Source organism: Adiantum capillus-veneris, chromosome 14 (genome assembly GCF_014529385.1).
Source record: "Adiantum capillus-veneris isolate H3 chromosome 14, ASM1452938v2, whole genome shotgun sequence".
Taxonomy (NCBI): domain Eukaryota; kingdom Viridiplantae; phylum Streptophyta; class Polypodiopsida; order Polypodiales; family Pteridaceae; genus Adiantum; species Adiantum capillus-veneris.
In genome coordinates, this window is record NC_140944.1 from 149,311,998 (window position 1) to 149,319,113 (window position 7,116).

Sequence of the window (7,116 nt, forward strand, 5' to 3'; positions counted from 1 at the left end):
AAGGCATTGAGTTTCTCTGCAGCGAGAATAGCTGTACAATTCGTGTTGGTGTTTGCATTATAGATACAACACACAAAATCTTACATCTAGTGGTTGGAGTGCTACCCAATTTGGTAAACTAATTGATGGAGTATGTGGGGTAGCACATCAACCATCGGAATTTTTAACTGCCGGCTTAGTCAAGTATCAACATGCTGCTTCCCTAGAGAAGGCAATTTTTGAAAAAGCTAAATGGTATGAAATGCATGTTCTACCTTTGAGCTCCTTAATGGGATTAGAGACCATCCAAACATGTGCTCTTTGCGAAGTAATTTTTGGGGTTTGGGCATTCTTCAGTCAAGGAGAGCAGTAGACCAACTACTCTAGTGTTAAAGAGTCACTGTTGGAGCCAATGCATACTCTCTACAACAACGACGACGAGTATATTGATGTTGTGACCACAGCCAAAGTCTTTTTTGTGCATCGTGCAAACAAATGCATTTGTGTCAAAGAAGATGATCAAGTAATAGACATCGGCTCATTAGGCTATGGGACTAAAGAGGCACTACAACAACAAAGAAAGGTGATATCAGTTGCATGTACTAGTGATCAAATGCCGCAATTGGAATCTCTTTGCCATTCCGTAGTGGAAGAAGACCTTGATCTTAGAAGGTGGGCAGGTGTGGATACCGCAGAGAAAGTAAATGATGCCAAGGATTTAGAGAAAGAAGAAATTGAAGAACCATTTGATACAAGTGTTGAGGCCATTCTAGAAATTCTACAGGAAACAGGTTAAGCTAGCCACCCATGATATTACATTAATCATATTTAGATTATTATTGTTGTCATTTTATTTAATATTTCCCATCTCAAAGCCGCCCATGATGTTAAAAGCATTGATGTTTTGGTTTGTTATTTTTCTCAATTTATTTCCTTTGAAAAAATGTGAACTTGTGAGTTTGAGTTTTTTCACAATAAATGAATTAGGGTTAAGTGTATGATATTATATGGACATGTTGTGGCAAATATAATTCTACATATATATATATATGGTCATAAGATATATTATGTAATACTTTAAAGCTAAGTGGTCATATGAGGTTTGGGAAGAACACCCTATGACTTGAGAATCATGGAGTTCTTTGTAGACATGGCACCCTATGGCCTAGGGCCATAGAATCCCCCAAAAGCAAATGGGATACCCTACAACCTTACGGATGTAGGGTGATTACATTGAGTCTCTAAAAGGGCACATAAGCATTTGGGTTACTCTATAGCCTTAGGTCAATAGGCTGTCAACATAGAATCCACCAAAAGCATTTGGTCTACCCTACAATCTTACGGATATAGGGTGATTACATAGAGTCTTTAAAAGGGCACATAAGCATTTGGGCTACTCTATAGCCTTAAGGCCATAGGGTTTCAACATAGCATCCCCCAAAAGCATTTGGGCTACCCTACAATCTTATGGATATAGGGTGATTACATAAAGTCTCTAAAAGGGCACATAAGCATTTAGGCTATTCTAGAAGGAAACATAAGTTATCCAAGAGCATTTGGGATAACCTAAGGGCTTAGGGACAGGTACAAACATAGAGCATAGAGGATCGATTACTATCGTAGAGTGTATCTTGTGGACCTAGGTCCATAGGGTGCAAACATAGAGCATATAGGATTTGTTAGTAGCACAGAGGGCACCCTATGTCCCAAGGGCCATAGAGTGACAACATATAGCATAAACGGTTTCTTACTAGCATAAGAGGCACAACGCGTGGCCCTCGGGCCATAGGGTGCAAACATAAAGCATAGATGGTTTCTTACTAGTGCTCATAGAGGGCATCTTGTGGCCCTATGACAACCCATGGCCTTAGGGCCATAGGGTGACACATAAATAAAGTACCATATGGCTCTGAGGCTATAGATATATGTATATGTTGAGACCTGCTAACAATCCTAACCCTATGGCCTTGAGGCCATAAAGAGACATATTTTGGATTATCTTAAAGTCATAGAGATATCTACAAAGATAACCCTATGGCTTGAAGGCCATAAGAAACTTAGTCAAGGAAATCATCCAATGCAAGAAGATAGTGCAATAGAAAATGAGACTTGTGTTCTAGAGCTTAAAGGCATAAATGTTTCTCCAAGTATAGTATACTTCTAGATGCCACCATCATGGACAAAGAACTAATGTAGCTAGATAAAGATTAGGAATCTCTAGACAATGAGGAGCATAAAAATAAATTTGTTGTAGATGTGTTGTCAGTTAGTAATTTTGTTATTTGTGATTTGTTTTTTCTAAGAGAGTGACAAAAAAGATTTATCCAAATGTAGATACTTTGGAATCTAAAATTAGGTGTTCTTTAAACTTGCAGTCCTTCAACAAGATATTGCGGCTGACAAAGTTTTACTCGAGATCATTGGTATAGAGGATGCTCATGCCATTGACCCTACTGAGAAAGATTCTATCAATCTCCATGTCAACCAAAGAGTTTTTGAAGAATATGACAAGAATCTACAAGTTTTTGAAGGTCAACCGCTACAACAACTAGAGATAAATTTAAAGAATAATCCAATGGAAGAAGACAGTGAAAGTTCCATAACATGTCCAAGGCAAGAAGAAGAATCCAATGAAAATATTCTAGTAGCCCAAGATTTGGGAATTGGATTGCATGGCAATACAATCGAAGTAGAAGGCATGCAAGTTCCAGAACATGTTCAACGCCAAAAGGAGAATTCAACACAAATATTTTAGCACCCCAGGATTTGGAAATTGAAGTGCATGGTGAGTCGGACCTTCCATCTACCAACAAACCAATGCTGATTATAATAGTGAGCTTGTGTGGATTGTTCCTGAGGAGATGCTAGCAAAAGTCCAAGAAAATGAAGAGCTTAAAGTCTGCCCATGAGCATATTGTTCTTCATCAAGGATGCATTGAGTTTTTAAAGGCTCTACTAAGCGATTCCAATGTAGGGATATGGTCAGCTGCTAATGACATGCATGTTGTGGACATCATCAAGATTTTAGAAAAGGAAGCTAAAGAAAAATTCCCAGTCTTTATGATCTAGGGGCAAATCCAATGTCAACCATGCATAGAATCAAGGATCACTCGCTTAGATAATCCAGGAGTAGAAGCGCTTTTCAAACCATTGGCTATTGCATCATCAAAATTTGGTCTTGATGCAAAAGGATTGCTGCTTGCAGATGATGAACCATTAAAGGGATTTGTGAATCCTGCATTGAATTGTATTTTTCCACCATCATTTAATGTTGATGATGAGGAGGATAATATCCTCCTTGGGGATCTGCTACCATATATCAAAGCTCTCAATCATGTTAATGACATTCGCACAGTTATAGGGTCTCATTTATATGGACAAGTATCCATAGCTCAAGGTCATGAGCTTTATAACCGTATACACAAGGTTTCTTGTTATAAAATCTAATATCTAACCAACCCAAATGATTTTCTCATATTAAATTGATCACTTAATGTGGGAGAATAAACGGGAACAAGTGTTAAGATATAGATATGTGCTTTTAGATCTATCTCAACACGGGGCCAATAGTAAAGGGGCCCAAATGGGAGATGGTCTATCAAGAGCAAGGCTAACCAATGGAGCATAAGACCTTAGGGTTAGCTTCATTGAAGACCTCCAACAATGTGTGTAAAAGTACTTTGACCTTAGGTAAGCTAGGGCTGAGCTTGAGGTGGGAACCCGGCCCAAGCTTGAGCTGCTTGACCTGCTTGAGGTGCTTGTCGTGCTTGAGGTGTTTGTCCTGCTTGAGGTGCTTGATTAAGGTGCTTGAGTTGCTTGACTTACTCCATGCTTGAGGTGCTTGACTTGCCGCTTGATTAAGGTGCTTGAGGTGCCTTGACATGCTTGCCTGAGATGCTTGTGGGAATACCCCCTAGTCCAAGTGCTTTGTCATGCTTGATGACTAAGGTGCTTGAGCTCCTAAAGTCAAAAGCATCCCTACAAGAGGGGGGGCAAGCCCTTTTCCTAGGGATTAGAGAGAGAACACACACTCACACTCACAAGGGAAGCTCCAGCTTGAAGAGGCAGCAAGGACACATGTCAGGTCCCTACCCATGTTACCTTCATGTGTTGCTTGAAGCCTATTGGCTAGGCTTCAAAGGGGTCCAATGATAAATTACTTGAATTATCTAATTGTTTTTGCATTTATCAAGTCCTCTCTCTCAAAGGGGAAAGGGGGACACTTGTCCCAAGGCTATCCCTGTTGCTTGTAATGGCTTCTGCTTGTGATTGGCTAGGCCTGGAGGGGTCCAATGAGCTTCAAGCATGAGCTACAAGGGGGGGTCGACCCAAGCAAGCTAGGGGGGTGCTTAGGGGGTATACTCACCCACACACACTCACAAGCACTCTCATTGTGTGCTATGCAAAGTGGAAGAGCTCCCTCTCCAAGCAAGTAAAGGTTGAGAGCCTACACCAACACTCTTGGCTATGGAGTGCAAATCCAACCAAGAGTCATGCTTCAATGCTTAAGCTTGCCATCTCCTTCTTCTTCATTACTATGCTATTATGTATGCTAGCAACAAGAGTATGATAAGTGAGGAACTAATTCTTTCTCCTACGAAATGTTTCTTCTTCCTCTTCCCTACCCTCATTCCCTGCTAGCTCTCTCCACCTTCGAAGGTGTTTGAGGTCTTGGGACTGAGGCTTGGTATAGTTAAAGATTTCTTCAAGTTTAGGTTATGCTATGATGGTGATGCATGAAGCTTTCCATCTTCATTGCTTCACCTAGGTCACAAGGAACACAAAGAATGTATTGTAACAAGTCTCTCTTTATGGGAGAAATCATAATACAAATGCCTATTGGAGGGGGGACCGGCTCCACATAAATCCGGTCCTCAACTGTTGTCATGTTCTCTAAATTCTCTCTCTTGCAAAAGTATTGTCTATGCCAAGTTAACTAATTGCTATGATTATGTTGCTATCTTCAATTATGTCAACCCGCTATGCTCACAAAATCATTTCTTCAAAGTACTCTCATTAAATTCCGCTACTCTCAAATTGAATAGGTAAATTCCATTACATTGGTATCAGAGCATTTGGTTTCTCTTTTCTTGCTTAAGAAGAGAGGTCCTTAAGTAGCCTATAAATGGTTGATGTTGTTAATTATAATAGGGTAAGTGGAATTGGGATCTATTATCGGTTTTGTTGAGCCCACTATGTGGGGGATGGTGCACACCTCGGGAGCTTTGGACTTAATAATGGAGTCTTTCTAGACTTGCCTACGGCTTTACCATTATTGAGCCATAAGAAGTCCGAAAGGAGCTAACCCTTGGCAACTCTGCTATGTTAGACCTACTCCTCTACTCTCTATAATTAACCACTTTGAGCCGTGGGTGTAGATACTTAAGAGCTGATTTTCAAAGGCTAAGAGGAGTGGCAACTAAGGTTTTGTATTGCCAAAGCATACACTAAGTATAAACATAAATTTTGTTAACATGGCTGACAATAATCAAGAGAGTAGAATGAACATTGATAGCTTTGATTTTGCACATGAAGGTGCTAATGATGATGCTCCCATGTTTGTGAATTATCTCGTCACTAGGTTGCAACAAGCTATGGGCAACCCTGTTTTGCAAGCCGAAGTTACTCAACAACTTCGTGCTTATGGAATTTCCCTTCCTCTCCCAGAGGAGAGAGAGCTTAGGAGGCCTCTTGAAGAGACCCCCAAAAGAAGACTCTCTCCCATTCGAGAGGAGGAATCCAAAGAGAAAGAAAGCAATGACAGTCTAAGTTCTTCTGAAGATGTGGCTCCACGAAGACAGCGGTCTAGACGATCGCCTACTCCTCCCAAGAGGAAAAGAGCAACCTATAGTTCTTCTCCTCATCACTCTGAAAGGCAAGAGAGGAAACAAAGGAAGAAAAGGGCTAGGAAGAGGTCACCCTCTTCTCCTTCTTCTTCACCTTCCTCCTCTTCTGATGAAAGTTATGGCTATTCTCCTAGAGAATACAAGAGGGGAGGACATCGCAAATCATTTCCTGCATGGCGAAGGTCACAAAAGCTAAAAAAGTTCAAGGAGGGAGGAAAGAGTATCTCTTTTCTCACCTATGATGGCACCTTTGGTGCTACCGCCAAAGTGTTGGCCTTCATCCAGCAATTTGATGCGGCCTTTGGGGACGAGGGCTTCACAGAGTCCTCCAAGCTATGCCATGTAGCTATGCACTTCCAAAAATCAGCTCATCAATGGTGGGCTAGCCTTCGTGGCAATGGAGAAGCCCCAAAGACATGGAAAACTCTACGAGTTTCCATCATGAAGCAATTTCTTCCAAGTGATACTAAAGATAAAGTTCTTACCGAATGGCGCGGCTTCAAGCTTCTCTCTCATGAGTCTATCAACAAGTATGTAGACATGTTTTGGGATTTACATCTCAAATCTACTATCTTTCAAAAGATAGACTTTGCCGAACAAAGACAGCAATTCTGTGCGGGATTACCTGAAGAGATGGTCGAATACATCAACTCTCAACGGCCCGGTACTATTACCGAAGTAATCCACCACACCATGGTTGCTTCACGCATCAATTTCCATCAAGGGGATAGACGTAATGTCAAGCCCATGGAAAACAAAGATAAAAATGATGCAAAGGGGAAATCCAATGCTCAAAATAATTCCCAAGGCACTTCCAACAACAACAACAACAATCGGTCCAAGGAGAAGGGAGTTTACAAAGGTAGAAACAAACTCTCTCCTGAAGAGCTTGAAGCTTTTCGCAAGGACCATAAGTGTTTCAAGTGTGGAGAGCAAGGACATGGCTATCGTTCTTGCCCCAAGCAGAATACTCGCAATGAGACTCCTAGGGCTTCCACCATCGAAGCTCCAAAAGAGGATGGTCATTGCAAAGGATCATCACTTTCCTATGCGTGGGGAAAGGTAAGAGAGCATGATGCCTTCATCTTGTTTGACCCAGGCTCTACTCTCAACTTCATATCAATAGAGTTGGCCACCAAGTTGGGCATTCAAGCTTTTGAGATGGGAGATATAGTAACAGTCGATGCAGCTTTCAAGGGACAACAAGCCTCTGTTACTCCCTTGATTGGGAAGTTGAGGCTTCATGTCCAAAGCTATGTTGACAAAGAAGACTTCTTCATCTCTCCTCTCC